The 18,494-nt window shown below is 44.3% G+C and overlaps 1 protein-coding gene across 1 annotated transcript in view; it reads left to right on the top strand.

Moving 5' to 3' along the window:
• The window catches only part of EXT1 (exostosin glycosyltransferase 1), a 294,543-nt gene that overhangs the window by 52,775 nt on the left and 223,274 nt on the right, over positions 1-18,494 (top strand). The window lies entirely within an intron of this gene.

Raw genomic sequence — 18,494 nt, 5'->3', positions numbered from 1 at the left:
TCAAGAGCTTTTTTTTTTAAATGGCTTTTGAATGCCGTTCATCAAGGTATCTTGACACAAGCTATTTGAGACCTCAGACACACAGTGGATTATTGTGAACTATGTGTCATGAATATTTAGAAAAAAGGCTCCTGGTGCAGCTTGTAAGCAATCAGTTAAACAAGATGGTACCTGTCTGCAGTCTTACAATCTAAAAAGTAAGGACACACAAGGAAAAAGGGACAGGGAGGGAAGAGGGGAAAAAAATAAGTAGCCTTTCTGCTGGGCTGGTGAAATGGCTCTGCTTCTCCTCTCTTCTCGCTCTCTCTTATAGATGTCTAGAATGGTTGCTGGTGGCAAACGAGGGAGGAGGGGCATTCATGGGGTGGTCTTTCAGCTGGTCTGGTGGAATGGCCCTGCTTCCTGTCATATCTCCCTCTGTAAAGCCTCCCCTGTGGAAGACTAATTGGGTTTAGTTTATAGCCTGGAATAAGAAACGTTTAAAATTGTAAACAGCAAGGTCGCAATGAGGGCTGTGACAGCTTTCTGTACTGCAGCCATCTAATTAGACTGCATTCTATTCATTTTATGACCCTGTTTAGATGACAGCTAAGTCATGGTGGTTAAGCGTTTCGAGCTAAACATTATGGCTTAGCATGCTGTGCGAACCATTCCTAACCATGGTGATTACATAACCATGGTTTAAACACACCCACTAACCACTTGCTGCAAAGGGGTGAGTGGCTTAACCATGGCTTAGCATGTTGTCTGAACAGGCCCTATTTCAGTATCGGCGTATTTGACTCTCCTTGATGCTTTTAATGGTTTTCACCCTCAACATGCTAACGTTATTTAAATTAAGTGTAAACTTAGGCATCTCCAGGATGTTTTTTACGTACTGAAATTGTAATTCCATTGCGTTGTTCCTGCTGCTAGGTGACTGGCTTTGGAGGTAGTGCTTCTTTCCTTTTCCTTTCCTAGTTTATAGTAACAAATGAAGATGTTTTGCCTTCACTGCTCTGCCTTCGTGTCCATTCCATAGTTGCTCTCAAACCAAAGTGGCAAAGGGACAACTTGGGACTGGCAAAATATCTTGGGGTGCCAGCATTAAATGATGATTTGGGTAGCCAGCACCACAATTTTAAGTGTTCAGCGTTGGAAATATAAGTTGCTAATGATGAGCATTAAGATTCTAGGTCCTTGGGAAACCAGGCATCTCAGGCTTTCTCCCGTCTTCTCGTGATTTGAATCCCTCTTCATTTACGCCTATAAAATTAAGCTCTTCACAGAGCTATGCTTATATCACCTGTTTGTGCCAAAAGAAATGGAAGAAGCGTTCCGGAGTCTGTTGAAAATGTCACATTTGTGAAGCATTGTTTTAAGTATGCAAATCAAACAAAGTGACAAATTCTCGATGTAGAACAGTTCCCGCCCCAGGCATAGTCTTTGGGTTTCCATTATAGTTTCAGATTTTGTTTTAAAAAATAAGAATTGCAGATACTTTCTCCCCTCGCCCCAACCCTCAAAAACCCAGAGTAGGAGAGCTGCTCAAATTGTTTAGTTTTTTCTTTTCTATTACTTGACCTAGCTCTCTTTGTGCTGCCTCGTACAGTGTGTTTAAGGCCTTCAGGAATAGCAGCCGGTGGTGTCTAGCCCTGAAAAGATTCTTGGCTCATTTATAAATGCTCTGTCTCTGAATGTAAACAGTGTGAAAAGGTTGAGAATGCAGAAGGTTATTAGTGCCCCAGGTGAAAATCCATTGGTGACCTCCTTCTCTGCGTAAAATGAGGTCTAGGAAGGCTATGCATGTTAACATAAAAAGGCTTTTGTGGCTCCCCGCTAACAGTGGTTAGGTTTTCAGAAAAAAAGTTTTTTCAAAGAAAGGTTATTTTTCTGCATTACTTAATTTTGCTGTGTCCTGTGACCTTCTGAACATTTCTTCCCCACCCTCCTCTTACGCATGAATTGAGGGTCTTTTAGCTCACTGGTTGTGGGCATGCTTTGCCTGTGGAAGGTCATAGGAAACTGCCTTATACAGAGGTCAGACTGTTGGTCCATGCAACCCAGTATAGTTGGCACTGACTGGCAGCGGCTCTCCAGGGTTCTCCTGGCATCTCCCCTACCTGAGGGGAGACATGATAACACTCTTCAAACACTTGCAAGGTTGTCACACGGAAGAGGGCCAGGATCTCTTCTCAATCACCCCAGAGTGCAGGACACGGAATAATGGGCTCAAGTTACAGGAAGCCAAATTCCGTCTGAACAGAAGGAAAAACTTCCTGACTTCTAGAGTAGTACGACAATGGAACCAATGACCTAGGAAGGTGGTGGGCTCTCCTAAATTGGAGACATTCAAGAGGCAGCTGGACAGCCATCTGTCAGGGATGCTTTAAGGTGGATTCCTGCATTGAGCAGGGGGTTGGACTTGATGGCCTTATATAGGCTCTTTCCAACTCTACTATTCTATGCCAGGGATCTGGAGAGCTTGGGACCATCTACAAGCAAAGTAGATGCTCTACCACTGAGGCACGGCACTTCATGAGTCCTGTTCCTGGCATCGCCAGTTCTAGGTTCTTAGATAGCAGCTGGGAAAGACTGTATTTGCCTGAGCCCATGGAGAGCAGCTGCCAGTTACAGTACAGGGCTAGATGGCCCAGTGGTCTGACTTAATATGTTGAAATACACGGCAGCAGGGTTGGGCAGACATCAGACTTGTAAGGTCTACTTTCTTGACTAGTATCTAGAGATCTACCATCCAGAGTCGGGTGCAAAAGACATATGAAGAACTGAAGAATTCTGAGCTCAAGGATTTGCTTTGAATACAAAATTCACAGTCCTTCCCTACAAAACGAAACAATAAGTCCTGCCTATCTCCCCTTCCCCAACCTTTCTTAATTTTGGCACTATAATTTGTGTGTGTGTGTCTTGGGGGGCGGGGAGGAGTCATTTAGTTGGTTCAGTTAAATATTTGTGAGTTAGGAACTCTTTCTGATGTACTGCAAATCAACCTGGGATCTACCAGGAGATCTTGATTACCCTTTGTGCACCCCTGGTACACAAAACTTCAGTACAGACTTTTGAGATATGCTACCTGGTGGAAGAACAAATTATACTTTTTTAAAATCATCATCATCATCATCATCATCATCATCATCATCATCATCATCTCCTCAGTTTCAGTTGTTGCCAGTAAGTTTCCAAGCCCATTCAAAGTGATAGTACTTACTTTTTAAAGCCCTAAATGACCAGGGTCCTGTCCACCTGACAGAACATCCGTATATTTCTTCCAACCCTTGGAGATGTGCTGGAGAGGCCGTATTGGAGCACCATCCTTTACTTGGATAAAGACAGTGATAGAATAAAGAGCAGGTCCTTCTCTGTTGTGGCACCCACTTTATGGACTGCAGTCCTAGGCAGACCTCCCCTGGCCTCCTCCCTTAATACTTTTAATCGGCAAGAGAAGGCCTTCTGGCCTACCACTATATCTGCTGATTGGATATTTTATACTTTTGATTTTAATGGAATGAGGTCTACATTTTTGTGGCTTTAGAATTTGACTTTTATTGAGCTTTTTATATTACATTTCTTTTCTTTTCTTTTTTAAAAAGAAAGTGTACTTTTTAATTCATTTTATTAGCAAAGGGGCTAAGAATAGCAATAAACAAACCAATGGTTGACTGATGTCTCTCTTCCTTGATTGGGTGCTGCCATCCTCTTAAAAGCAATTGCTCACTCATTCACTGCCCCCCACATCCACGGGGCTGGGGGGACTAGAGTTGGTGTGGTGTAGTGTAGTGCAGCCTCCAGATGTGCTGAGCTGCAACTCACATAATTCCTAGCCAGTGTAGCCATGAGTACCATGCTGAGCTCCTTGGAGGAACCATGGGATTAAAATGTAACAAATAACAGAAAGTATCCTGAAAATGTATTGAGGCTGCTTTTTATTATTATTATTATTATTTTATTATTATTATTTATTACATTTATATACCGCCCCATAGCTGAAGCTCTCTGGGTGGTTCCCAACAGCCAAAAATGGCAAACATTAAAAAGTATACAAAATTTAAAAAACCATCAGAAACATAAAAAACAACCATATAAAAACATCAGTATCCATTTAAAAACAACAGTTCTGGGATCCATTAGAAAACAAACTTAGCATTGTTAAATGCTGTTAAAATGCCTGGGAGAAGAGAAAAGTCTTGACCTGGCGCCTGAAAGATAACAATGTTGGCGCCAGGCAAGCCTCATCTGGGAGACCATTCAACAGTCGGGGGGCCACCACCGAAAAGGCCCTCTCCCTTGTTGCCATCCTCCTAGTTTCCCTCAGAGTAGGCACTTGAAGGAGGACTTTAGATGTTGAGCGCAGTGTACAGGTAGGTTCATGTCAGGAAATGCGTTCCATCAGGTATTGCGGTCCCAAGCCATGTAGGGCTTTATAGGTTAAAACCAGCACCTTGAATTGGGCTCGGAAACGTATAGGCAGCCAATGCAAGCGGGCCAGAATCGGTGTTATATGCTCAAACCTCCCTGTTCCAGCTATCAATCTGGCCGAAAAGCTATTGCCGTAAACATTAAACAACCCACCTTAGATTATAAAAAATAAAAAAGCCCTTGACTACCTTCTACATTAAAAGAAGTTGGGGGGGGGGGGTTGGGCATAGGGGAAAGAGATCTGAGGGTGTCCTCTGGCACTGTCTTCTGGGGAGGTTTCCTGATGTGCTTCCCCCGCCTTGGTCTCCTCTTGCATTGCAAATTAATATAATTGTGCTGCAAGATCTTGGATTTCCAAAGTAAACTAATTGGCTTCCCTGTTTGGCCTCCGCAATCAAATCCAACTTTTCCGTCTTAAAAAGTTGGTGGGGCAGGAGGTGAACGGTGACTTTAGAAACAACAGACCTGGATGGCCTGCGGGGGAAGAAGCATAAGCCAGACAGCAGCTTTGAAACTCAAAAACCAGATCGTATGTCTTAAAGGAAGCTTAATATGCAGGTCTGTGTGATCTCGGAGACTGCAAGGAGTGATTAGTTAGTGACCCTGAGTGCACAATACCTACCTTTAAACACCAGGCTTGCTATGGTGGTCAGAATTCAATAGATGCACACTGTGGCTTTTAATTGCTTTCGAGTGGTGGTGTTACTTTGTCATTCTGATTATTATTAGTTATTTTTAATTCAGTAGGCTGGAGACCTCAGGGGTTCAAGTTAGAATTGAGATCCCCTTTGTGTGGAGGTAGTGATTAAGAATCTCATCTCGATTCTCAGGGAACAGGCAGTCGGCGTTAATAAGGAAAAGAATTCAGCTGGGACACCCCACAGAGAACGGGGAGACAAAAAAATGGTGGGGGGAAGTATGGAGGTAACGATGAATGCAGCCTAATTCTAATCTAGATTATTCAAATTCAGATCTAGAGTCAAGCAATTTTTGGAATGCTGTTAGAATAGAGTGAGAACAGGATTAATAATCCTCAAGGGATGGTTCAGTTTTTAGTTTCCTAATCAGAATTGTGTAGGACAAATCTGGGTGGAGTTGAACATCATCACATCTGCTAGATTGTGATGGTTCCCTCTTCCCTCCCTGTATCTTTTCCCTTTTGTGTTTGTGTCTTGTTAGATGGTCGAGAGTAGGCATGTTTGGGCACCTGCCGGGGGCCCACACTCCAGCAGGGCCCCACAACAAGAGCCCCCTGGGGTTGTTCCTCCTCTTCAGCATTGCAACCTGCTTGCACACCAGCCTCTCGTTCTGGCCGACATAACGGTGAGAAGGAGGAGCAGCAGATGTCCCTGCCTACTTGCTCACTGGCTGTCTATCTGTCAAGCAGGCAAGTGGTAGTGATGATGAGAAAGAAGAGGAGGACCATGGCTGGTGACCATGGCAGTGACAAGGTAGACTCACTGAGGGAGGAGGCCCATTGAGGGTGTCTTGCCCAAGCTCCCCACTCCAAAAAAACCCCTTGAGTCAGCAGTACTTCTCCCCCGCCCACGCTATCTAGTGAGTCAGTCATGACTGCTGATGGTATAGTTGGGCAAGGGGTTAGGTGGGCAAAACCCCTTTTCCTGTGCAGCCCCCTGGCTCCCAGCACTCGCATCCGGTGAATCCATGGCGGAGGTGAGTGTGGAACTAGGGATTCATGGCTTCCACTCCTGTCCACTGTGTTATATCATCTGTTGAGGTATTGACCCGAGGGTGCAGTGTGATGATGAAGATGCTTCCAGTGTAAGGCTAGGCAAGATGGTGTCCTCCAGATGTTTTGGCTTTCAACTCTCATAATCCCTGAACTTTGGGCATGCTGGCTGGGCTGATGGGAGTTGTAGTCCAAAACATCTGGAGTTGACAGGCTGGGGAAGCTGGTGTATCTCGTCCCTCAATACTGGTACCATCATTTTTTTGGCAGTGCAGAGAAGTTGGCTCTTCATCCATGCTAGCGGTGTTGGACTGCAGCTCCTATCACTCCCAGTGGCCATGCTGGGTGGGAATGATGGGAGTTGCAGTCCAGCACACCTGGAGAGCATGAGGTTGGGGAAAGCTGTGTTAAGCTATTTCCAATAAGGCTCTTGCTCCCAGTTGATTCCTGTCCTTTGTTTATTGGTGGGTGGTGTGGATGTTTCGCCAATTATATGTGAGTTCTCATGCAGCAAACAGCTGCACGTTAAGGTACTTCTGGAAAAGAAAGGAAGAGAAAGGCGGCCAAACAGCCTTCCTTAGCATCATATTTGAAATTGCTCATGACTTCCCCAAAGCGTACTGTGACCTCTGCCAGCCTTCATGCATTAAGAAAGTTGTTAAGGGCTCTAGGAACACTTTTCCCATTAGCCCACTGTAGCTGCCGGTATGAATATTTAACACGGCAAACCCGTTCTCTTTTAAGCTGTATTTTTCCTCCGCTTCCTATCCCTGCCCCTTTGGGAGGGGCTAAAGTCGGATTTATTCTGATAAATGTTGAAATGCAGGCTTTTTCACCGGACAGGCCCTTAAAAGAGCAACAGAATAAACTGGTCTTGGCCAAACGGATGGGCCCCTTTAGGCTGCCTTTCGTTCCTCTCCACCGTTCCCTGCACCTCTTTCTGCTGTATCTGTGAGAAAGTTTGCTTTCATACTGTTTTGGCCGTGAGCTTTTCTTCTTCTTCTTCTTCTCTATCTCTGGCTTGGCAAAGGCCCTCCCCTTTCCAGTCTCCCTTCTCAACCCCTGCAACCCCCCATTCCTTCCTTCTCGATCCCCTTCGCTACCAAGGAGCCAATGAGCGGCCTCATTTCTGACAGGATTTGCGTTTGAACGTCACTTGAGCACAATAGATTCCTTGCGACTTTGCCTGAGCTCTGTTTAAATGAATTCCGGGCATTTCATGGGTCGCTGGCCCCTTTTTATCCACCCGAGGAAAAAACCGGAATGTCTGGAAGGCAGAATGACTTTTGAGGGCACTAAAAGATTTACCATGTCTGGAGCAGCCCCTGAACTTCTTGATTTATTTATTTTTTAAAAACGAGTGGAGAAAAAATAATGTGTTCCCTATTTCTGACAGTTTTCATCCTCTTCCTCTCATCATTCCTCCCAAACACCCAGAACACTTCTTAAAACTGTACTGTAACTATAACATTTCCCCTAACCTGCCAATTTCCAGTTGAGCTAAACCGCAACTCCCATTACCCAAGCAAGAATGGGACCTGTAGTCCAATACATCTAGAGAGCAACATAATCAGGGTTTAAACGCACTCACAAACCATTTGTTGCAAAAGAGTTAGCGGCCTAACCATGGCTTAGCGTGTTGTCTGAACAGGCCCAATATCTGCAGATAACTTAATGTGGTTGACTGAGTATGATCAAGAAACAAGGAGTAACTAATCTAGTCATAAGAACATAAGAACAGCCATTCTGGATCAGACCAAGGGTCCATCTAGTCCAGCATTCTGTTCACACAGTGGCAACCAGCCATCAGCCAGAGTTGAATAAGCAGGACATGGTGCAAACAGCATCCTCCCACCCATGTTCCCCAGCAACTGGTGCACACAGGCTTATTGCCTCGAATACTGGAGATAGCACACAACCATCAGGGCTAGTAGCCATTGATAGCCTTCGCCTCCAGGAATTTATCCAACCCCCTTTTAAAGCCATCCAAATCGGTGGCCATCACTACACCTTGTGATAGCGAGTTCCATAATTTAACTATGCGCAGTCATATGATGATGATGATGATGATGATGATGATGTTTCAGCATGCACCCCAGAGATCCTGCAGTGTTCTGGATCAATCCGTGTTCTTCTGCCCACTACAAATGCATGACTAGAGTGTCAGAAGGGGACCAATTCAAAAAGGAGTGATGTTTAACTTTCTTGTGAAGAACAAAGTGGGTTTTAGGTTGCAATCTCATTTATACTTACCAGGGAGTAAATCCCACATGCACAGGATTGCACACTTTGTTTCGTAATCTCTTTGATTGACTACTGCAGTCTCCTTTATGCAAATGAACATTTCAGATGATTTTAGAGGTGTTTCCAGGGCTGGGACTAGAAATAAATAGCACCCTGGGTGAAGAGCGCTTTTGGTGCTCCCTCATTCACCCCCAGTTGGGTTTGCAGTGTGGCTAGGGTGACCATAAGAAAAGGAGGACAGGGCTCCTGTGTCTTTTACAGTTGCATAGGAAAGGGAATTTCAGCAGGTGTCATTTATATGCATGCAGCACCTGGTGAAATTCACTCTTCATCACAACAGTTAAATCTGCTGGAGCCCTGCCCTGTTTTGTATCTGGTCACTCTAGCTATATTTGAGCAGCTTTAACTGTTGTGATGAAGATGGAATTTCACTAGGTGCTGCATGCATACAAATGACACCTGCTGAAATTCCCTTTCCTATACAACTGTTAAAGATACCGGAGCCCTGTTCTCTTTTTCATATGGTCACCCTAATAAATACAAATACCCAAATAACCTGTACAACAGCCTTTCCTAATCTGATGCCCTCCATATGCAATAGACTAGGGCCTAATCTACACCAAGCAGGATATAGCACTATGAAAGCGGTATGAAAGCGGTATATGGTCTGTGCCAATGGGCTCATCTACACCAAGCAGGATATTCCACTATGAAAGCGGTATATAAAAGGCAGGAGCCACACCAAGCAGGATATAGTGGTATGAAAGCAGTATGAAAGCGGTATATGGTATGTGTCAATGGCCCCCAGCAGTTGTCAGTGCATTTCAATACTGCTATAAAGCAGTAGTGTGGCTCCTGCCTTTTATATACTGCTTTCATAGCACTTTCAAAGTGCTATATCCTCCTTGGTGTAGATTAGGCCAGAGAGAGGCATTTGAAAATTAGAAGAGAGTTGGTCTTTTTTATACTTTCATGACATAGTAGTACTATTTTTTTATATACATAAAAAGCCTAATATTTTTGAATTGATATGCAAAGCTGATTTGAAAAAATAAAATGGGATTGGTTGTTGATGGTGTGTGTGTGTGTGTGTGTGTGTGTGTGTGTGTGTGTGTGTGTGTAATGGGAGACGGTCATGAAGAACTGTGTGTCTTATCTGACCAGCAAATTGTTTTAAATGCGTTTTCAGAATGTGAGATGGAAGAGGTAGGATCAGAAATTCCCATTAGCTGCTTGCACTTGCAATTTCATTTGTAATGCTCTGTGTTTCATAGATTCGCTAAGCTTGACCACCACCGCTGCTTGTTGCCTCCCATGCTATTTTTGGAACGTGTTTGTTCAGGCCAGATGTACAAGATAAAAGGATCTCTCTGGAGATCCTGCGCCGAGCTGACACCCGTAGGCAAATCAGCACAGGATGCTGGGAAGACAGGGATTTTCCCAGGAGCTAGAAGCCGTCTGCAGTTGGCAGGGAGCGAAAAAGAGAATGGCAGTGATGGCTCAGCCGCAAAACACAGGCTTTGCATATAGGAAGTCTTGGGTCCCATCCCTGGCTTTTCCAATTAAAGGTTCTCAGGTGGCAATGCTGGTAAACACCTCCACCTGAATCCTGGGAGAGGCACTGGTGATACCATTGATCTGGTTTGCTATAAAGCAGCTTCATTTTTGCATGTATGCTCCTAGTGCCTTTCAGCAATCCTGTTCACATCCTTTCTGACGACCCCACAGGTGCTCTTCTGCCTCAGCTGTGTTCCCGAAACAGAATGTGTTAAATGTATCCCAGGGGGGAAATTACCATGGAGTAAAGACACCCACCCACATGCATGCCTTGTCTTGATCAAACAGGTACCTGAGATAACCAGTAATTACTCTGCGCTTTCCCCCTCTCCTTCAGTAATGTCAAAATGTTGTCATGCGCCCAATTCTTAGAACATAAAGCATGAGCTAAAGCATGCTGTAACATAAATATTTCCCATTGGGGCACCTGATAAAATAAACACAAAGGAAATTGAAAGCGCGCACAGACGGAATATTCCTGCACCCACGCAGGCAACGAAACTGGTGGAAATCTTTCCCACCTGGCATGATACAAAATTAACCAATTGTAATGCCTTTATCAGAACAAACTTTGTAGGTTAATTATAAGTAATTAACAGGATTGCATATTCAAAAGAGCGAGGCAAAATTGTGGGTGATCACTCTGTCAAAACGTATATAACCTCACCCTGCATGTACATGGAGTCTAACCAGGTCTGATGTTAAATGTGGCTCCCTCCTAACCATGGCTTGCAAATATACTTCAAACCGTAGTTTTGACCTCCGATTTAATAGGGGACATTGATTAATGTAAACCATAGTTTGCATTGGTGCATATGGGTGCCTGGGTCGAGAGTTGGTTGGCCACTGTGTGAACAGAATGCTGGACTAGATGGACCCTTCGTCTGATCCAGCATGGCTCTTCTTATGTTCTTATTTGTAATAGGAACATAGGAAATTCTCTTAAACTGTAGTCAAGCCATGCCCTAAGCAGATAGATTTCATGCATCCTTCTCCAATCTGGAGCCCTTTGGGGTGTGTTGGACTACAAACCCCATCATTCCTAGCCAGCATGGCCAATGACCACACCGGCTGTGCGGGATGGGAGCTGTAGACTAACAGATCTGGAAGGTGCAGAGTTGGAGGAAGGCTGACATGGAAGATAACCGATGGTATTGTATAATCACATTAAGTAGTATAAGGGCTCTTTTTAGTTGCAAACCAGTTCCTATAGCATCTCGTTTGCCTGCATGCTTGTTCAGGACCCTATGTAGCATTTCAAAATGGAGATTTTGATTTTAAAACAGTTGGGTGGTATCCAATGCTAGTCCTACTCAGAGTAGCCCCATTTAAATGAATGGGATTTAAGTTAGACTAACGCTGGACGCAACCCAATATTTGGAATCGCCTTGCTGTTAAGTCAATCCATCGTGATCCGACCCGTCATCATCACTATGCAGTTTGAAATAATATTAAGTGACATTGTGACATGATTGTATCAGGGAGCAAACAATGAAGTCTGTAATTCTATCTTGCATTAATGCAGGATGTCACAGATGGTGCTATCATTACGGAGCAATCCATAAAAAGGAGAGAGCCATCAGACAGACAGCACGGGTGCAATTACTTGTTCTCACTTATTCCATCCTTTTAGGATACGGGATGCTGATACATACTGCAGAATTCACCATCTACCTTCTGGCAAACATTGACAAGTTGCCTGAATTCTCAGGCCTCCTATACACAAACTCTGACATGTTTTTCTTTTTTTAAAATCAATCCTGATATTTTATTCCCCAGCCTTAGATGTCTGTTTCTTTTTGAGGCTCTAGTTTTAATTTGCAGCCGCTACCACCACTGCATTTTTGTTCCTTGCTTTTTGTTGTTGTTGTTGCTCCACTTCCAGTTGTATGGGTGGCTTAGTGGCTTTGTTTGAAAACCCTCCACTCCTTCGAAAGAACAGGTTCAAATCCCAACAGAGATAATGTCAGCCCTTCAGATTTCCAAGGTAGGCTAATTGGATCCAATGATGGTCTGTCTTTATGCTCCCTGTCAATCCGTAGACAACTCCCATCATGCCACAAGGATTAATGCTGCTGCAAATGAGCAGAGAATGAAGGCCACCAAGCCTGTTAGATAAACTGTGCACGTTAGGTTTTGCTTTCACTAAAGCTTTCACAATAAACAGGTTATTTCTATGGCTCGTGCCTCCTTGAGAATAACAAGGCTACTTAAAAACAGGGAAATGACTGGATTCAAGTTGTTTTACCATTTTAAACCATAATCATTGGGGCTAGTGGAGCTGGATTAATGCTACACAACTCCGGGATTGCCTCTCCTCATGTGAGCTTCTTTCGCCAGTTAAGAGCGCAACCCTATACATGTTTAGACAGGGGAAAATAAATCCTACACCTTCCAGCATTCCCCTGCCAGCCATTATGGGTGAGGAATGCTGGGAGTTGTAGGACTTTGCTCCATAAGATGTTCAGGTTGGGGTCTGCACTGTGGGCCTTTGCAACCCATGGTGAGAACATCATTTTACTGTGGTACCTCTGAAGCTGTGGGTTAAGAACATAAGTGCCATTCTGGATCAGACCAAGGGGTATGGTGCAACAGCACCCTCCCACCCATGTTCCCCTGCAACTGGTGCATATAGGCTTACTGCCTCAGATACTGGAGGTAGCACATAACCATCAGGGCTAGTAGCCATTGATAGCCTTCTCCCCCAGGAATTTATCCAACCCCCTTTTAAAGCCATCCAAATTGGTGGCCATCACCAAATTCCATAATGCTTTATGCTCCTTGTCAATCCGTAGACAACTCCCATCATGCCAAAGGATTAATGCTGCCGCAAATGATCAGAGAATGAAGGCCACCAAGCCTGTTAGATAAAGTGTGCGTGTTAGGCAAAATACCTCCTTTTCCCCTCCATTTGTGCCTCCAAGCAATTTCTTTTTAGAGGTATGCCACTTTTGATAATGGATACCCTGTTTTGCTAACATGGTTAATAGCCATTGAATTTGCAAAATTCCCTTTTAAAATCATCTAAGAGCGAAACTCAATGTTATCACATAGCATGTAGCCCGAGATTATTTCATTTCCTCTGGTATAAGCACATATGACCCCAATTTGGATTGGGACCACTGCGCTCCAGGAGAGGAGGATTAAACTTTTCCCCTTCCTACTGTTTGCTTCCTGAAATTCCCACCCCACCCATGTGGGGAAGGGGGAACAAAAGATATAAAAGCCTCCACTGATGCTACTGAGAAGGGAACAGTGGTGATGGTAAAATTTAATCCTCCTTTGTCAGATCCTTACACTAGAGTAAGTAAAATAACTCTGAACTACATGCTACATGATTAGTGTAATCTGTAGTTCGTTGGAAAACCAGTGTGTATATATATTATACTTGTCGTTAAACATTTTTAAGCCAGTTTTGAGTCTAGGTTGATGTTGATTTAAACTGGCAAGTCTTCAAGTGTGAAAGTAATAGTTCATTTGTGAAGATAACTGACCCTCTCCCCACACCCAAATATACATGTTTAGTAAGTGGCCTGTAACTGACAAGGCAGAAACCCTTAATTACAGTACTTCTTAGTTTCTTAAATTCTTAACCAGCGATTAGCTAGTTCAATTCCTCTGGAATTAAGATCTCCTGACAGTTCACTTCATAATTTCAGTTAAAATAAATAAATAAAGTTGCAACCATCCTTGGCAGGTTATTTTTTAAAGGAGCCACACTTGATATTTATTAATTGAATTTGTATGTTCTGTATTCTGTTGTGTTAGAAAAGCACTTTTTATCATTTTAGAGCTATGTGTTATGCAACTATTTGATCTTGGCTGGGCTGACATATTTTTGGTACATAGTGCAGAACACCTTCTTTTATCTTATTTCCTGGTACTAACAAAATCCAATTGAAAATTTGTAAAAATTTGTTTGGAAACCGGTTACTGCAATCTGTCTCTCAAGTATGCAAAAACTTTAGGGCTGCTTCACACGCTGCATAGCAGCAAATGCGTATTTGCAGTCATGCAGCCAGTAGCAATGGCCAATCTCAACTTTCTGATGCGCTTACCTGCGTGACGTGCATATTTCAAACCTGCATTCTGCTTCACATGTACACCTGTAAACAGTGTGGCTTCCCAACCCCGTTTTTCAAAAATCTTTTTATCTCCTAACAAAACAAAAGGACTTTTCCTGTCCATTATTTGGGGGGAAAATGTGCAATGAAATAGTCAGAGAATGCATGGCTTTGGCAAGGAAAAGGTCCTGTACGTCTGGCCTACCTTTGTTCTCAGTATCCACCCTAGCCATAGACTAGGGACTTCCAGTGCAGGGCCTGCAGAGACCTCCAGCTGTGCCCACAAAACGTTCCTCTACCTGTCCGCTTCAAAAATTTATTTTAATGCAAACCTTGAAAAACATTAGGGTGCCATGTTCTCCTTCCTGTTTTGGCACCTGCTGCAGATCAGCTGTTCAGTGGGCAGGCAGAGAAGGAAAGAGTTGCTTTCCGGGCCCGCCCACTCTTCTTCTGTCCACACAGACCCATTGCTGTCTGTCTCCCCACCACCACTACAAGCCTTACCACTTCTCTCTTCACATCCCCTTTCCTCAATATTTCTCTCCATTCCCTGCCCCTAGCCCCTTTGCTTTGCTGTTTGCTCTTCCTCCCAGCCTCTAGCCTCACTATTTCTCTCACCTCTTTAGCTTACCTTTGACTAGCCAGGCACTCACAGCAGCCATTATGTGACTAGCCACATCCTCCATGGGAGCCATTTTGTGGTGGTGCCCACAGCAGTTTCTCAGATGTGCCCACAGGTCCAAAACATTGGGGGAGCCCTGCCTTAGCCAAATATTAATTATTCTTAAATTGTTATTATTTTGCACCTTTAGTCTGATGAAGAATCCATCTCTCTTGTTCTGGGGTGGACATGGTCTCAAAACTATGATCTTAATTCACAGTTCTGACGTTTTCCAGAGAGGTAGCCCAAAATAACAAAGTGGAGAGGCTTTGCAACATAGTCTTTTATGGACTAAATTAGAGCCTACATTATCCGATGTGTGTAACATTAATCCTCAGTTGGTGTGTATGTATATACTTGCGCATGTGTGCTAACAGACAAACATGTATAGACAGGAATGGTAAATAGTGGGATGGAGTAGCGATGTACTGCGAAAAGTCCCCTGTGAGGCAATTCTATGTAAAACTTCCCAATAAACACAGAGATCGTTCACAAAAGCCAGAATTGCTGAGAACACAATCATCCTAGCATCGCTAAGTGAATTAACACCTGTAGTGGCATGGGAAACCATTTTCTCTATTCAAGCCTAAACGGGTAGGATCAAGTTTCTTCAGAAGTTCTAATTTGGAAATTTGGCGATGGAATCTCGCTGTGAAATGCTCTTTTAGGAGAACGGCAACTTTTCAGAATACGAATGTCGTAATTGCTTTCTTTTACCCTATCTCCCTTCCTCTTGTGATTTTAAGATGGAGGAGAGCCCACGAGTGGATAGTTGGCACTTGACACCACTCTGTGAAATTTTGATTGCTACGGTTACTCTGCTCTGTTTGTTGGTGCTATTCAGCCATTTACTTAATCTGCCTTTGTATCCCCTTCAGCAGACTAGCTGGGGTCTTACAAGTTTGCTGATGCAGAATTCATGGACGTAGTTTTTTCCAAGTGAGTGAGAGAGAGAGAGAGAGAAAGTGTTATATAGTTTACATCACCTGTGTGCAGCTACAAGTATCATGTGCCTAAAAGTATGTAGCTGCACATATAGGGTGCATAGAGATAGAGACGCACAGCATTCCCCACCTTCATAACGGTGTCACAGGACTTTGCATCCATCCGACCAACATTAAAGAACTTCACCATGAAGCTTGCAAATCTTAGCTGACACCCCTGCCTTGATGCTGCCATTCCTGCCAAAAGGCTTAATGGGGGGAGAGAATGCTGGCATGTCAGCACTAATTTTCAGCATTAACTGTGAATTTCCTGGCTTTTGTGTGTATCTAAGTCGGAGCTCTTATCTTGCCCTGCCTCTGCACTCCACCAAACCTCAGCCCATCCAAAGGAACACCGCAGGACAATAGTTGGGGGAATTAACTCCCGCCAGCCTGCCACAGGGTGCAAGGCACTGATGTATTTTTTTCTAAAATTGAAAAAGGAGGGAAGGGGGGAACTCCAATAGCAGGAGCTATTGGAGTTGACATGACCCGCAATGTCTAAGTTCTGTGGATGTGGGCCATCTTCACATCCTGCCCACCAGCATTGGTTTCCTTTTTTGTTTGCGGATCAATAGACAGAGCTAATGAGCTTTGAGAGTTCAAATATGCCTGTTTTGGACATGCGGGTCTGCTTTCCAGGGTGAAATATACATGTGTGCTAATCTGAAACAGATGTTTTCTTTCCTGCTTTTGAGGGTGGGTGTTGATAGTGACTTCTATATTTTGGAATCATAGAATAGTAGAGTTGGAAGGGGCCTGTAAGGTCATTGAGTCCAACCCCCTGCTCAATGCAGGAATCTACCCTAAAGCATACCTGACAGATGGTTGTCCAGTTGCCTCTTGAATACCTCTAGTGTGGGAGAGCCCACAACCTCCCTAGGTAACTGGTTCCATTGTTGTACTGTTCTAACAGTCAGGAAGTGTTTTCTGATGTCCAGCCGGAATCTGACTTCCTGTAACTTCAGCCCGTTATTCCATGTCCTGCACTCTGGGATGATCGAGAAGAGATCCTGGCCCTCCTCTGTGTGACAACCTTTTAAGTATTTGAAGAGTGCTATCATGTCTCCCCTCAATCTTCTCTCCTCCAGGCTAAACATGCCCAGTTCTTTCAGTCTCTCTTCATAGGGCTTTGTTTCCAGACCCCTGATCATCCTGGTTGCCCTCCTCTGAACACGCTCCAGCTTGTCTGCGACCAGCATGTGGTTAGTGTGGTTCATAGAACAGTAGAGTTGGAAGGGGCCTATAAGGCCATTGAGTCCAACCCGCTGCTCAGTGCAAGAATCCACCTTAAAGCATCCCTGACAGATGGCTGTCCAGCTGCCTCTTGAATGCCTCTAGTGTGGGAGAGCCCACACCCTCCTGAGGTCATTGGTTCCATTGTTGTACTGCTCTAACAGTCTGGAAGTTGTTCCTGATGTCAAGCCGGAATCTGGCTTCCTGTATCTTGAGCCCATTATTCCGGGTCCTGCACTGTGGGATGATTGAGAAGAGATCCTGGCCCTTCTATGTGTCACAGTGGCAGTGGGGACTTGCTTACGCTTCCGTCAAGAGGTATACCTTGCACTATTAAGGCCCGAATCATGCTTAGTGCAAGTGTTATAACAATTCAGTGTCAGCTGTAGGTTTTTGAGGCCCTCTGGTCAAGACACTATCAATGGCCCCCCCTCCCTCTGTGAGTCTACTTTTGCACCACCATTGTTATCACCTCCACTTGTTTAATTGTGGCTGGGGCATCTACTGCTCCTTCTTCTCCCCATCACCATTGTCTGGGCCAAAGCAAGAGACAAATGAACAAGCAACTCGCAAGGGTGAAGAGGAGGAATAATTCCAGGGGGATCTTGTCAGTGTGTGGACCCTTGACAGATGCCCAACCATACCTACCTTTTCATGCCAGACCTTTAAAAACTACTTTCCTGTGCCATCTTCCTATGCCAGTGTGGTAACTGTTTTGAGTAGAAAAGGACAGTGAATCTGGCCCCTTCTATGTTTTGCCCGTTTCTGCCTGGGTGTTGAAGCGATAACACTATTAAAAATTTGGAATCAGTCTCTTTGTCTAGACTACTTTCTGGCTTTCGCTCTTGCCATCTGTCCTCTGCTTCAATTAATCCAGAACGCCTATGCTGAAATAATATTGTACCCCTACTGATTTGATAGTCTTCTGTCTTCACTTAAATGTTTTGTCCATCTTTATCCTCTGAGGCATCAGCTCCTACTCCTGCCAGTTTTAAGGTTCTCCATCTCTTGGCTCCAGCAACCCCACAACCCCCATCCCATATACTCCCATTCATGCAATGTCTGCTATTCACAAGTTCATTCCTTAATGGCACCTTTGTCTTCTTTATCCCACTTTCTCTGGCTGAGAATTATGGGATCTTCAGTCCAACATATGGATTGGGGAAGGCTGCTCTACCAAAAGCATATGCAGCTCCAATCCAGATTGGGACCAAGAGGGGAGGATTAATGCTTGCTCCCTCCAACATTTCTCCCATGGGGGAGGGTAAGAATTAGAAAAGAGGGGAGGAAAGTCTCCATTGACATCAATGGAGTCCTTTTTCTTTTATTAACGTTTCAGGGGAAAATGGGTGCGGGAAAAAGGTGTAATCCTCCCCTCCCAGTGCATGGTGATCCCAATCCGAATCGGAGCTCTGCATGCCAGTGTGGTGTAGTGGCTAGAGTGTTGGACTGGGAGTTGGGAGATCCGGGTTCTAGTCCCCACTCATCCATGGAAGCTCACTGGGTGACTTTGGGCCAGTCACAGACTCTCAGCCCAACCTACGTCACAGGATTGTTGTTGTGAGGATAAGATGGAGAGGAGGAGGATTATGTACCCCACCTTGGGTTCCTTGGATGAAAAAAGATGGGATATAAATGCAATAAAT

Source organism: Elgaria multicarinata, chromosome 7 (assembly GCF_023053635.1).
Source record: "Elgaria multicarinata webbii isolate HBS135686 ecotype San Diego chromosome 7, rElgMul1.1.pri, whole genome shotgun sequence".
NCBI classification, from domain to species: Eukaryota; Metazoa; Chordata; class Lepidosauria; order Squamata; family Anguidae; genus Elgaria; species Elgaria multicarinata.
Note: the sequence above shows the minus strand (reverse complement) of the source record. Positions and strands in the feature narration are given on the sequence as shown.